Source organism: Phaethon aethereus (assembly GCF_964289735.1).
Source record: "Phaethon aethereus genome assembly, chromosome: 3".
NCBI lineage: Eukaryota > Metazoa > Chordata > Aves > Phaethontiformes > Phaethontidae > Phaethon > Phaethon aethereus.
The window spans coordinates 81,203,225-81,218,229 of record NC_138576.1 but is presented as its reverse complement, the minus strand read 5'-3'; the positions used below and the strand labels follow the sequence as shown (position 1 = coordinate 81,218,229).

At 39.6% G+C, this 15,005-nt stretch overlaps 1 protein-coding gene across 1 annotated transcript in view; it reads right to left on the bottom strand.

The window, feature by feature from the left end:
• Positions 1-15,005, bottom strand: part of SMOC2 (SPARC related modular calcium binding 2) — a gene marked incomplete at its 3' end in the record, with an annotated part of 144,692 nt that overhangs the window by 100,688 nt on the left and 28,999 nt on the right. The window lies entirely within an intron of this gene.

Below are 15,005 nucleotides of genomic sequence, written 5' to 3'. Positions count from 1 at the left end.
ACATGAGCAAGGTAGGAGAAGCTTATGAAGCATCGTACGCCGCACAACAGATCATTTATTCTTGCAATGCCCATATTCAAAATCTAAAGACTTCCAAATAAAACAGAAATTTCAGATATATTTTGTAGAAATATTTGTATTCGTGCATATGCTTACCTATAAAAATACATGCCGAGACTGAAGAGGGAAATGTTATTGCTTGCAGTTTTTCCAGTGAGACCATTCTTATAACATGCACAATGGAGCCTCAGCTGCCATTCCAAAGTGCCTCATCATGCAAGCAGAAAAGACAAAACCTGAACCAGGCTGTCTGTTGTGTGCAAAAGAGTCTTGAGTCTTTTTTTTTTTTTTTTTTAATCTGTTACCGACCAAGAAAAACTTCTGACTGCTATTTTGAGCATGTTCTGAGCCCTGGCATGGGTCACCCATGGCTGCGATCACTCAGGAGTGTCCCTGTCCCGGCATAGGTTGCCCATGGGCCACAGTGCCTGGGGTCTGTCCTTGCACCAGTGTGGGTCACCTGTGGGCTACAGTATTTTTTTTCTGGACTGGAACAGGGCAGTTTGTCTCCTCCTTCACACTGCAGAGCCCTGCTACTCAAGCCCTGCTACTCAAACCCTGTTTGTTCTGCCCATTGCAGCACACGTTCTCCCTTTATCAGAAATTCAATCTCATCTCCTCCAGAAGAGAGTGAGTGGGTATAGGCTGACAGAAGTAATTTATATTCTTCCCATTATGAATTTCAACAGATGATCCCCTTTCTAGTTCTGCCATAAAGCCACATTGAACCTGGTCTAACTGTTCATCCCTCCACCCCCAAGACTCTGGGTACGGCTGATGAGTTTGGCATCATCCTTGGCACCGTGAAAAGCGGGAGCTGCTCACCCTGAAACACATTGCCAAAAAACTAATGGGTTCTGATGCCGCTGCATGCCAGCCAAAATCAAAGATAGTACTTTATCTTCTGAGCTCCTGAAAAACAGGGACTAGGGAGAAGGTGAACTCAGTCTTCAGATGAAGTTCTCTATCATTTTGCTGCTTCTGAATAAGCACAAAATTAAGGGAGGTATATAGCTACCAGGAGATAATCATTCTCATAAGCATTAGGAGGCACCTGAGAAAAGGCCTTCATCCAGCTGAAGCACTGGTTTCATTGTGCTACTTCATCATCATAAACCTTGGGTACAGAATATTTTGAACTTCATATTAGAAGCTGAGACTACTAGGGAGAAAAGTTCAAGCAAAAAAAAGAGGACAGAGAGTAGTATTTGAGCAGAAAACAGTAGTACAAGCTAAACAATTCAGAAAACATTTGCTATGTAAAGTTTATCTGCATTTCATTACACAAAAAAAATGTGTAAAGAGAGTCATAAATCTCTGTAATCTTCATACTTAAACTGTGGTCTATTTGCATTTCCTATCACTTAATGTGAGGAAATACAGATGCCTTTCTGGAAACTATGCCTGAAAATGGAGAGGCAATCTCAAAGGTATCACTTTAAAATAAGTCATGTGGTTGGATTTTGACCAGAATTTTTATGTTTTAGTGGCACAGTAACATAAAAAGGAAAGCTTCCTTTTCCCAATGTTTTTGAGCAATTTTTCATTTTTAACAATGATTATCTTCCGAAGCAAATTACTTACAAATTACACATAAACCTCAAACCTTTATTCCTGGAATTTAGCTATAGAGCTCCAGAAGTGGGGAAAAGATGTTCCTTCCCACCTCCCTTGGGTGCTATTTTGCAGATCCTTTTTGCTGACAGAAATTAATAATCAGCTGAGCTGAGTGGGGAGGAAGAAAAACTTAAATCATCTCCCTTTACCTGCAAAATGGGTAATAGTGAAGACAGCCTTCCATGACTCTGACCAATCCCCAAATTATGTTGGTCTCCAGGGCCTGCCCATGTGCCCTGATGAGCTGCAGCACAGGGAGCCCTGATGAGGTCCTTCAAGCCTCCCTTTCTTGCCTGGGAGGCAGCTGCAAGACTCTGGGTTTAGGCCTAACTAGGACTGTGAAAAGGACTTTTCAAGGAAAAATGGACCACATGGGGTCTCTGGCAGAAGAACTGGACCCACTCCATTGTTCTACCTCAGACTGCCCTATGGATTTGGTGATGGCAAGTCAAGTGACCTCCCTCTTCCTATTTTGTGAAGTAAGGATATGAGTACAGCCTTTCTGTGTGCATAAGACTACTCCTCTGTAATGGCTAGGCACTTTGCCACCCTTAATTTATCCTCAGCAACATCCCTGTTGAGCAGAGAATTATTTTTCAAAAGCACAGGAAGGCTTCATGACCCACAGAAAATCATGTGGTAGATCAGGGAACTGAACCCAGGCATCAGAAAAAAATCACAGAGCAACAGTCTAGCCTCTGTCTCATTTTTCTCCCAGACTTTCCTCATCTTTTCTGTTTTGAGTTGTTGCAGGAGTTAAGATGGGTATGCCTGATCGCAGTGGACAAACCACAGTAACACAGGGGACAGAAAATCCCCTTAATCGTCTGAGGAACAAAATCGACTCCCTTGAGAGGGTGATAGTTCACAGATAAAGCTATATTTTAAAGGGCATTTATCCAAAGAGTTTTATTTAAGTATTTTATTATTTCAAAGCCTTAGAGGAGATTAGGGTAAATTATGGGTTCAAGGATATTCAAGCAACCTGGAAAAGCAGAGGATGAAGACATACCCGGGAGACAAAACCACTTGAATAGCTTGTTGGTTAGCCAAACCTCACTGGAGAATTTGGGTTGTACATTTAAACAGTTTCCACCAAGCTAGTGTAACTGAGGGATTTAAGAGCAGGAAGGACAAAAAGGCAAATAACTGCAAGAAAAGATAGCATACAAGAGAGACTAGAAAATGTATTTATTAAAAAAAGATAGAAAATATGTGATTGACATTTGGAAAATACTCCATTGTCACCTTTATGACAGCAGCACAAGATGATACAAGCCCAAATCAGCATTACTTGCTCATATGTAGCCAAAAGAAGAGATAAATATGTCAAAACTGATAGAAATGCTGAAATAAGCAAGGGCTATGGGATTTCTCATGGGGTTTACTATCTGTTTAAACAGGAACAAGCAGAGCCAGTGACACAAAAACTGGGGTCATACTGATACACATCTTAGAGCTATACTTTACTGTGAAAATATTCCTTTTGATTAAAATAGGACAGTTTAGAGAGAGAGAAAGATGGTTCTAGATGGACCAGAAGGTGACTCATCCTGAATACTGTCTCATCTATTTCTGCCTTTAAGTTCATTTAACAAACAAATCTGTTATTGTAAAAACATGTGATTCACTGAAAGACAAGCTTAAAGCAGCATTTTTCTCAAACGCTGGTAGCAACTGAGCTGAAGCCAACAATAGTTGACCAACCTGAGGTGGAACTATTTTGAACAACCAGCAAAAACTGGACAATTATGGTTAAACCTTATTAAAAAGCAAACCACTTTTAACAGAGAGGTGTTCCTGCCCCTAATAACACAGAAACCAGCCTAGTCAAGTTTCAGAAAATTGTTTTCAAGTACAAATTTGAGCTTTTGCTACAGATTAATAGGCATGACTCCTCAAATGGAGCTGCTTTAACTGAAATTCTGCTTTACATTTTAATATCATAAAAAAAATTTACAGCCTCCAATTTATTTCAGCCTTTCCAAAGCATTATATTTACAACACCCAATTTCCTAGGGGCCTACTATTCTGTATGAGGTACTGCTTTAGATTTTTATGTAGTATTCCTGAGAAGAAAGAATGATAATGGGACTATTTCAGAAAAATTCTTGATTATTAAGTTTGCCTCTGTTAATAAAACCAAAAGTCACAATAAACTGCATGTATCCACTTCACAGATATAAGCATTGATATAATATTATTTATTGTTATGTGTTTTGGGCTTCACAAAACTCCAGTATTTTTCTTTACATCTCATAAACCAAAGGCTATTAATACCGGTTGAAATGTGCCCCCTTGTAGCACCAGCAGTCTCAGTGATCTTTCATCCGCTGTTACCGGAGTTTGCTAACACTAGAATTGTAGCAGATACCTGAAACTTTGCTTATACTGGGGAAAATTATTTCTACCCTCTTTTCTGCTCTGTTTTCTGCTCTGCTTCACCTTTCAGCTTTGTTCTTATCACTGGTCCCACATCTGGGCTGTGGACAGTCAGGATGCTTATTTCCTCAGCCATAAGCAACACGTTGCAGTCCATGAGAAAGTTTTTCCAGCACCTCAAGGCTAGGCATTTGATGGTTTCTTTACTGTGTTATTAAACCATCTGTCAAGATAACATGTCCACAAACTTCTTCACTGCTATGGCATAACACATACCTTCTCTTTACCTTACACTATTCACTCTTACGCTGGGATTCAGTGTCATTCCTGCAGGTCTACATCCTGCCTCCACATCACTGCTAGGACATAAAAGGTCTTCGGACGAAACTAGTCACAGGCACATTTGTGCATTTCCAATGCACAAATCTGTGATCCCACCATCTATTGTGCAGAGCAACTCTCTCCCCACCTAAGCAGATCACAGAGTGTACGGGGAGAAAAACGGTGCATGGCTAGAGAGTCAACAACTGGATACCTCTACAAGCTGACTTGCCAGTGCAAGAAAGCAGAAGAGTTGAGACCAGCCTGGCAGCCTGGGGTTATGGCAAACACAAACATCTCTCTCCATTGGAGGAAAAGCCGACGACAGATACATTTAGGCTGAGGCACAAAGATTAGCTCTTGAATCTGGTTCACAGCCTTTTAATCAGTAATGGGAAACGCTCTACTCTACATTTCACAATACAGTGCACAGCTGTGGATTGTCTTTGGTCAGAGGCCACTGTCTGATTAATCTGAGCAAGGCAGGGGAGTGTTCCCCAACTTTTTTTTTTTTTTTTTTTTTTCATTTGGGCCAGCTTAACTCTAAGAAAGTTTACTTGCAGTCCTGTAGATACATTCTTAACACAAACAGGCCGCACACAAAGCATAACTCATAACTATGCTAAACCTATTTTTACTTTGCCCTAATATAAGTTTTCCTACTACAGCTGAAGACCCAGGAACTGATTCTTTTCTGTCTGTGGAGAGAAACTCCATTCTCTTCTGTGAGATCAGGTTGGAGTCTGTGCACTAGGAAAAAGACAGACCTTCACATTCATGAATTTGGATTGTCCATCAGAAGTTTTCAACCTTTCTTCAACTTATAGACCCCTTCAGTTTCCACTGGACCTCTATACCCTCCACTGGCACCAGGTATTTAAACATACTGACAACGGGTTTTTATTCTGTTGCTTTTTGTGTACCCGCTAAAACTGATATACAGACTTTCCCTCTGACCAAGTGAAAACTACTGCTTCAGAACCTAAAATGAAGTTCGAGCCTGCTTGCAAAACAGGAGAATAACACCTCGTCTTGGGGAGCTGAGGGCTAAAAAGGCCCGGAAAACAAGCAGAAGGTAAAAGATGAATGCTAGACATGCCTGTCCTCCTTGGAAAAGCCTAGTGCAGACTATAGCTTTGAAAGGCAATTTCTTTATCCTGCATCTGGTTACTGTAAGCTGTTGAATAGAACGTTCCGACTTCCCCGCTGCTGGCATGGGAGGTCTGTGAACAAACCATGGTGCAGCGTGCTCTAAAGTGGCTCTGTGCTTAGGGCTTTGTGCTGTTGAAAAATGTGACGATTTACAGTGATTCATGTAGCTGTGCTGTTTCTGTCTGATAGCTGCCTGAAAGGCAGATGTGGAAATACCCAAGCTAGGAATATTTTGTTCCCTCCAGGCTCATCAACAATGGGAAAATTAGTTAGACAATAGTGATACATATATGTGTGTGTGTATGTACGTATGTATGTACATGTGTGTATATATATACACACACCATTGTGTGATAATATGTAAAGTCATATTCCCATGTGTATTTCAGACAAAGGCAATGATGTTTAAATGTCAACATGCTACAGTCTGCCTTAGAGAGCTTGCTAACCAGATAGCCTGTCTCGGTTAATCTGCTTTATTAAAACACTACTAATTTTTTCAATATTTATTTCATCACTCATTTGCCAAGGAATAAAGCAGAAGGTACACTTACAGAACAAACCCTACTCTCATCCCAATGCCACAGAAAACCATTCAGGCCTAGCACTGAAATGTATGGAAAACCTACATTCTCCTCATCCTTATTACTGAGTTATTTAGGACAGTACCAGAAGATACCTCCAAAATGACAACTCTGCATAACTTAAACTATCTTTAACAGATTAGTTGCCCTTGTGCTGTCCCACTGAAACAAAACAGTCCTTCATGACTGTTCCAGGACAAGTCCAGAGCTGCCTACTTCAAATTGTGACCTCCTTCTTTGTCCAGACATACAGGACACACCATTAAGGTTAAGCTTGCATGGAAGAATTTACACAGAAAGCCATCACACACAGGACAAATCAGATACTATTCTGATAAGCTAGAATGTGCCCATTCCTGCTGTTATAGTGGGCAAGGCCATTTGCACTTACAGCAAAGAACCTCATCGAAACAGTTCTGTGTTTCTTCTCAATGGTAAAGGTTCTTGGTGTAAATCAGAATCTTTCCACTATACTCAAATACCAAACAAGTGAGCAGACTACCGACTTTGGTGAGGTTATCTCAGACATCTAAAAATTAACATTTGTTCTTGAAAGTTCATTTATCCCTGTTCACACAAGAAATTAGTATTCCAGCCACAATACTGCATCACTCTCCAGGGCAGCAAGCCATGATCACGATTTCATAATGCGGAACTAGTTGTGTAGAAATTGGCACCTTTAGGATAAGATTCACCTGACTTAGGATAAGATGGATGACATCCTAGAAATGTCCTGTCCACTTTATGAAATGGAGAGTCTGATCTCTCCTATAATTGGCTGAAGTCTTACGAGATTAACCCAGCCCATAGTGTCCAAGAAAAACAAAGAGGAAGAAACATAAAAAGTTCCAGGTTCCAGACAACAAAAACAGAGGTGGGCTCTAGGTTTCAAAAAGAACTTTATCAAAGGTCTCCAGTAGGTTGCTGTGCATCTGCAGGGGGAGACCAGTACCATCTTGTTATAACCAGCACAGAGAATTCACTATTAAACAGGGTTGTGCTTGGATTGGTATGGCATGTTATTTTTTTTAAATGTTTATTGCTTTAACAGGTATTTTTTTAAGCGAGCTCTACTTTGCTGTATTGATGGAGGAATGGCGGGGCTGAATGTCAGCTCATCCATCACTCTTTTTACTGCTGCTTCACAAATGACTGAAAAAGGCAAAACGTCTCAGTTGTGCAACCATGTAAACTAGGAAGGACTGAGCTGAAATTGAAGCAGGGTGACACACATTCTTTCTTGCTTTGAAGAAAGGATGGACATCAATTTATTACACATGCGATCCCAAGTTTCATCATTACCATATCACAAAAGAGTTCCTCCCAACAGCTCACCAACTTAAAAAGATTTCAGGTGATTTGGTGGCTCGACAGTATTTCAGTATTTCCAATCTACTATGGATGAATTATTTTAGGGGCTGGGAAGGCAGGAAACCACAACCAATTTAGAGAAAGGTTTGGAGGCTGAGAGAAAACGGACTCTTGTAAGGGGTTCAAAAGTGCCGGTTGGGCAGATTTTTCTTCTATTTATGATAGTTTTGATGAAAAATGAACTGAATTTCTTTGGTCTCTGGAGGCATCGGGGAAGTTACAGCAAAAGAACATTCTGTGCTGTTTAAGCATTCTGAGTACACTATACCAGGGGTATGCCAAAACAAGGGGTCCAAATCTTCTCTTTTTTCTCTCCATTTGGCTTTGTCTTGAAAAGAAACTTCAAGGTAGTGCAGTCATGGCTCTTGAAGGGGTATTCTCTTGAATAGCTTAATTCTAGGATCTGATTTCACCCCTACTAAAGTAAATACCCAGACTTCAATAGGAGCAGATTTGGGCTTCTATTGAGTAACAATCAGCCCTGGTGAACTACCTTTTCAGAAGGACCTTTCACTGATTCATTTGAATGCTCCTACAATATAGTCTTTGGAAGCACAAAGCACTCACTCCAAATGAGTGATGCCAGAAGCTGTAAAGTCTAAACATCAAAAAAAATATATGAACAATTTGTTGGCATTGACTCCATATAGCAAGAAATGAACTAATGATCTTAATTTTCAAGACACGATCAACACTGTCAGTGACACTAAAACACCCATTATCTGACTATATTAATTCACTTCCAAGATTAGAAGTTCTCCATATTTCATGAAACCACTCATTTTTGCAAACTGAGCCTAGTGTATTCATTATAGATGAAAACAGCCCACACATTTAATATTGCAAATATTTAGAGGTAATAGAAATGCACCACAGCAAGGAGAAATTTCTTTTCTTCCAAAAAATAGTTTACCTAGCTTTTCAAGGGTCAAAAAATCTTTCTGTGATTTTTATTATAGTTATTTTGAACTCCAGTTTAACGTAAACAGATGGGTTCTTTCATTTCACACCCTCAAAAAAGCTAAATGGTATCCAAACTTAGTGTATCAGCTGGCTGTATGTGTTGTCTGAAAACTAAACTGTAGATTGGGATGGAAAGCATGACAGTCTTAAGCACAGTGCTGAAAGCAGTACTGTTAAAAACATGGTAAAGAAAAAAGACAACTCTTATCAGGAAGGTGGTGTCCTTCCTAAGTATGTACAACTGTTAATTAGAGAGATCTCAGCCTTTCTGTTTCTTCTGTAAATATATAGTTTTTCCTTCTGTGTCCAGTGGCATTACTTCTCTTGTTTTCAGAGTAGTACCAGCAAAGTATAGGTGTTCAACAGAGTCAAAAATCCACCTACAGGTAAACGGAGCGTGGGTTACCAGAGACAAAACAATCTACCATAAATTTATACTGAAACTCAGATTGAAATTGTTTCTGATCTGAAGGTTTTCTGTTCTGCATGTATTGCAATCCACTAGTTTCTAGATGTGTCGTGTCCAGTGTTCTGCATTTTTCCCAAGTCACTGGTAACTTTATGCCCTTCATTCTTGTGGTATTGTTATTCATAATCTTTTCTTTGGCGGGTTGCTGTCATTTATAGTGTTTCTTCTCAGTTGCCAGACGTCACACAGGGAGAAAATAAACAGAGGAACAGTGGGATGCATTGTCTATGTATTGAATTATCCTCTAGTTTACTTAAGCTTTTCATGAGTACTGACCCAACTTTCAGAATACAAGTGGGCTAGCACAACCGTCCTGTTAGCCAGTTTCCTCTCACACAGCTAATCTGTCTGGTTGGTGTCTTTATTAACCACAGCTACAATTTGGGAAAACAGACACATTTTACTTTTTAATCTTGTTCAAAGGCTGCTCACATGAAAAATATTTTGGCTTATAAAATGTTGAAAAGGTATTTTAAAATGCAAATAAAATCTAAGCCAGATCAACACTTCTATATTTAAGGGTTTATTTTTAGGATAAAAAAATATCAACACACACCCTTAAAGTGTCTGAGGTAGCTTAAAACAATAAAACTAAGAGCAATGATCTATAATGCAAAATAAGAAGCATTAGGTTGAACCTCTGTCACAAAGTCCAGAAACCTCCTCATCCACCAGTACAGCACATCAGACATGCAAAACCCTGAAAATGAGCTTCTAGATGGTCTCAAACGGTTGTCTTCAGGGTCAGGTATTGCCATCCTCATTGTTCCCTGGAATCATGAAAGGGAGATCTCCTTCCAAGCTCACCTTTGCTCTCTTCCTACCACACGCTCATGTAGCCACCAGCTCTCCTACCAGTCCATCAGCAATTACACTAGGGGATGTCAAAAAGACAACTTCCTAAGAAGCTCAGAAATCATTTATTAAGAAAGAAAAGGAAATCATTTATTAAAGGAATAGGGGGACCCCCTGAAAAGCTAAAGTGAAACAGTACTGGATGTTGTGTTACAGCCTTGTAGGGAACAATCTCCCTTTGTGGGGGGACAGAAAGGCTCGGCTAAACAGGGCTTTTCTATATCTGAGTTTCTATGCAACTCTATTTAATGCCTATCACGATCAGCAGGCAACTGGCCACTCTCCATATGGCTGGTTGCCTTCTCTTCCTGGGGAACTAAAGAACACGGAGGGCATCTCAAATGACGAAGACACAGTATGAGACAATATCACAACAGAGCATTTCTTTTTATAATTTAAATCAAGTAAGCAACTGATTCACGCAGGGCAGAAACTCGATAAGACATCAAAGGTCTAATCCCCATCCCCAACCCATAAAGCTAACTTGCTGACAATAACTGCAGAGCTCTAACTCTCTTACATTTATCACTGCCATCAGTTTCTTCAGAACAAAGTATTTTGGAAGGCAGGCAGGCAGCTGAGTCTGTGAGGCAGATTTTACTCTTGTTAAACTGTTGATCTTAAAACAACATGTTGCTAGGTTTAAATACTGTCATCTTTAAAAGGAAAAATCATGCTAAAAGCAAACAGTTAAATAGTACACATTTGGAACATACAAGGGTTTAACAAGTCAGTCTAATGAGAAAAAAACACTTTCCATAGGGACACAAGAACCTGGCTGTGGTTTTCTTAAACCACTGGCAGTTCTACTTCCTCCCAACTTTGGGGTTTTATGGAACTCTTGTATGTTTGTTTGTACGCTGGGCAAAAACATTTTTCCTTTAATTTAAACCATTGTTTTCCAAGGAAAAATGTCATTAGGAAGCCATTTATTTCTAATTATTATGAGGACTTTTGCAAAAGAAAAACCCTTGAATATGAAAAACAAAATTTTGAATGTATCTAGAAGTGGGTGGGAGAGGTCAACAAACCATGATCCAAACCAGGCAATTTACCAAAATAAAAAATATTTTTTCCAAGTTCTGTGTCACATTTTAAGTGGCCTCTGCTTTCTTTGTAGCAGAACACACTTTCCTTGCTGTTCTTTGCCTTCTACGCAGTTGGCCAGTAGCTTTTAAATCTGCCTTAAAAGATTACCCAGCGACACCAGAGGATGTTAAAGAATTGTTATAATAGCGATACAAACCATTAGTCCCTTTCCACCATGGACCCTTATGAGTGAGATTTGTTGATAGCAAAAGGAATTGTTAGGGATGAGAAACCTCATGGAGGAGAATTTGCAGAGTTTCCATCTGTGTTCAGTGAGCAAAGACCCCACCACTATAGTCGCTGTACCTAAAAAATCCCCAAAGAAGCTGTAACAACATTCACACATACTGCGTTGTGGATGCAAAATCAACAATAGAAGAGACTACTGCACTCCAGAAGTAAAAAAATACAATGCAGTTTCTAAACACAGTGGAGCTGAGGACAGAAGAAGATTGTATCCGTCGATTAGGATCCTTTGATAAAAATCACCTGTATCACAGATTTTTTGGAGATTTTTTTGAAATGGGATGCCATCAGAACCAATTCTTACACACTTAAGGAAGCCTAGACACTCTGTATTAGTGACGAAAAACTCTTCCAAATACTTTGAAAATAAAACAGATCAAATAAACAGAGGTCTAAAGAACAGGTATTTCATTTTAATCAGGATTTCTCGCACCCCCCAAAGTGGAAGAATTGAGGCCCAGTAAATGCCAGCTCTTACCAAGACCTTATCTAAACATCATATTTCTACAACCCAAGAGTGAAGATCTCTGGAGTCCAAAGTCTCTGATACAATATTTTATATTTGTGTCTTCTAGTCATACTAGAAAAATCAGAGAATCTCATCCTCTCAAACTATTTTTGTTGGAAACATATAATTACTCCATGTTACAGATATGGTTTATATGCAACGGAACTGACCAACAAAATATGGACGGGGGTGGCACCTATGAAATATTTTCCTATTTCACTGTGGAAAATAGCTCCCTGATACAGTTTTCCACAGATAATAGCATTTGGAAAAATATTTAACAGAGCCCATCCCCTTCTAACAGACATACCCATCCCATCAATTCTACGTCCTCCTCCTCCCTTGTGTACAAGTTGTTGTCTTTCTTGGAGTCTGGGACCTGGCTCTTGCAAATCGTATTTTGTCTTTTGGTGCTTGTGAGCTCAAGCAGAGCAATGATAGCCACAGCTTGCTTTCTCTGTTGTGTGTAGTGGCCTGGAAAGCCAACAGTGAGATGGCTAATTTTGACGAAATTTCATTGGCATGGGAAAAATGCCCATGGGGAAAATGCCAAGAAAAGAAACAGTGAAGACATTTTTTTTAAAGTTTCATCTTTGCTCCCTGCCCTCTGCCTCACAGAGAGGAGGAAGAGTAGATGCCACAGCAGATACTGAGGCATTCTCACCTCCCCTTGAGCTGTTACCTGAGGAAAAGGTGACTCACCTGAGGGCAATTGTTCATTCATCTCCCTTGCCTGTAGGCAAAGGTTGGCCAAGCACCTAAGCAGAATTACAAGCTGTCCACCACAGGCTGTTGATGCTCTCTGTGGACACTGATTGACCACAATAAAAAGCAATCTGGATAAATATGACAAATGTCAGTCTAAACATATTAAGCTATGAATATGGCTTGGGCTAGATGAAAAAGGAGATTTTTTAGGCTCCTCGGCAAATGTAACTCACTGTTTAACTGTTCAGAAACAAAAGAGTGAAGGTTTTACATTAATTCAGTTTATCCATATTTACTGCTGGACCGGCCATATTCTAGTTAAGATGCAGGCCTGGGAACCTAAAGAATTTGTCCACCATCAGATCTAGCACAGATTGTCTTTGATACATTGACTAAATTATTCTTCTGTCATTGCACAGTCTACCACTTGACCTTTTGGATGTCATCCACTAGGCTGATATCCCTAGCCACATCTTAGAGCACCTGAGGGCCAGGCCTTCCTGGTTTATTAAAGTTCCCTGAGGTCCATCGCTACTGCAATCTCCACCACAGCTCCAGCCACAACTTATTCATTAGCTGACTCTGACACACCTTGGACTCAGGCTCCCACGTAAGTGATTAAGTTCAGCGGTGAAGCTGTCTGACAGAAAGGGATGGCAAAGTACAGCAGATTGCTGATACAAATGCCTCCAATTACTTTGTGACATTTTCCCATTATTGAGACAGTCCATAGACAACGGACAGACCTTTAAATACTTCTTTCAGATTCACACATTCTAGAAAGTTAAAAATCTAAGTCCTCTGCAGCTGCGTTTGATACCTAAATGCATGCTCTCCTCACGACTTGCCTCTGAAGAAGAGAAATTCCACTAGCATCAGTTTACAGTGAATTTAGTCACAGAGATGTGGTGGCTTGTCCAAAGTCACAGAGGAAGTCTGTGGCAATGCTGGGAATTAAACCCAAGACTCCAGAAACTCATTCTTGTTTTTTAACCACATATGTCATCCTTCCAAACGTTCTTTCCTACAAAAAGATTTAGTCATGGCTGAAAAAGGCCCAGCTCATTAACAAAGTAAGGACACAGCAAGAGAAACTGTATGAATCCTTCAAAACTGGCATGTGGATTTTCTTGTTAAAAACATTTGAGAATGTTTTGTAAACTAAATTATGACCTCCTTTGTTTCCATTAAAAAAATCTTTGCTGAAGGTCATTTTTAATGGGATCTAGGATGATGTTCCAAGAGAAAAGCATGGGCTGAGCTCTTTTGGCTCTGCATGCCATTAATTCTCTCAAGTTTTGAAAAACAGTGTGGTACCAATTGGTTTTGTAGCTCTTTCAGGGCAAGTCCTGAATTCAAGCTCTCACACAGTTCTCCACTTCTGAGCCTAGAGGAATAGAGGATAGCAATAACACAGTTTGTAAGAGCTATATACCTGCAGTGTTCCTTCCTTAAAAGAACCAGGTCTACCTAAAACTCAAGGCAATATTTGGAGTCAGGACTCCACACTTTCTACGTAAAATGAACTGACTAAATCACAGACAAGCCATTTTATCTCTTGGTGCTTCTTTAGTCCTCATCCAAAAAATCAGACTATTACTACTTGTCTTTGTAAAGCATTTCATAAACCATGAATGAAAAATGCAATATAAGAGCAAAACAGAAAGTGCCAAAGCCACAAGATCAGGCTCTGAATGAGGCCACAGACTTGACTTTCACTTTAGCTCTCTTGGGCTTATTTATTGCTGAGCATGGATTACTTGGATTTTGTATGACAGCTTAGCATAGTGTTTTATTTAGTTATGGGATTTTTAGCTTTAGGAACACCTCAGTTTTCAGATACTTCTCTGATGTAGCTGTGAGACATGTAGAAACAATGACAGCATTGTTAACGTATCCATCAAAACACAAAATAGCTGTGATACATTAATGTTTCTATAGCAAACTGTTACTGTTCGGGCAGAGGTGCATTTTTCAAGGTTTTTCTAATTACCACTAATCTGTCTAAAAGCTGTACCATAGTGCTTCTCAACAGCAATATTTCAATCAAATTACAAGTTTACATGAGAAAAATAGCAAATACTCCAGCCAAGAAGGGTACGTTCCTTAGCATGGCTTCTATACCCAAATATTTAATCTTTTCTTCTCCCACTTGGAAAAGCAGAGGGGATTAGCACAACAAGGAGCTGATATCATGATTTATCTGCTGCATACCGTGCTTTTAATATCACAACGTCTATCAGATAATCAAAATAAATGACACTGGAAAGCCTTGAATACGCAAGATGTATGTCTGTTAGCTGCTCTAAGAGGAATGCAGCTGTAAACTGGCAAAACTCTTTGCCCTCCTTGCACTGGAAGTTTTAGTAAGGAAACTGGACTTTGCTTGAAGTTGAGAATGTTTTGTTTCTGTAAAATATTGTTGAACCACAAGAGGATCCAAGCTAACTAAATATGGAGCAAGAGATGTTTTTGTATAGCAGCCCAAAATATTCTGTTACTGATTCACTGGTAACTTATGACTGGTTTGGATATAGTCTTAACCAACCATCATTGGTTTTGGGAGGTGAAATGACATGAGTCAACTGAAATTAATATGATAAAGAACAGCTCACTCTTATTGCTTAAGTAAGTCCAGTCAAAGCTTTGCTTCTTGCAAGTGTTCCAGTCCTAACCTTTG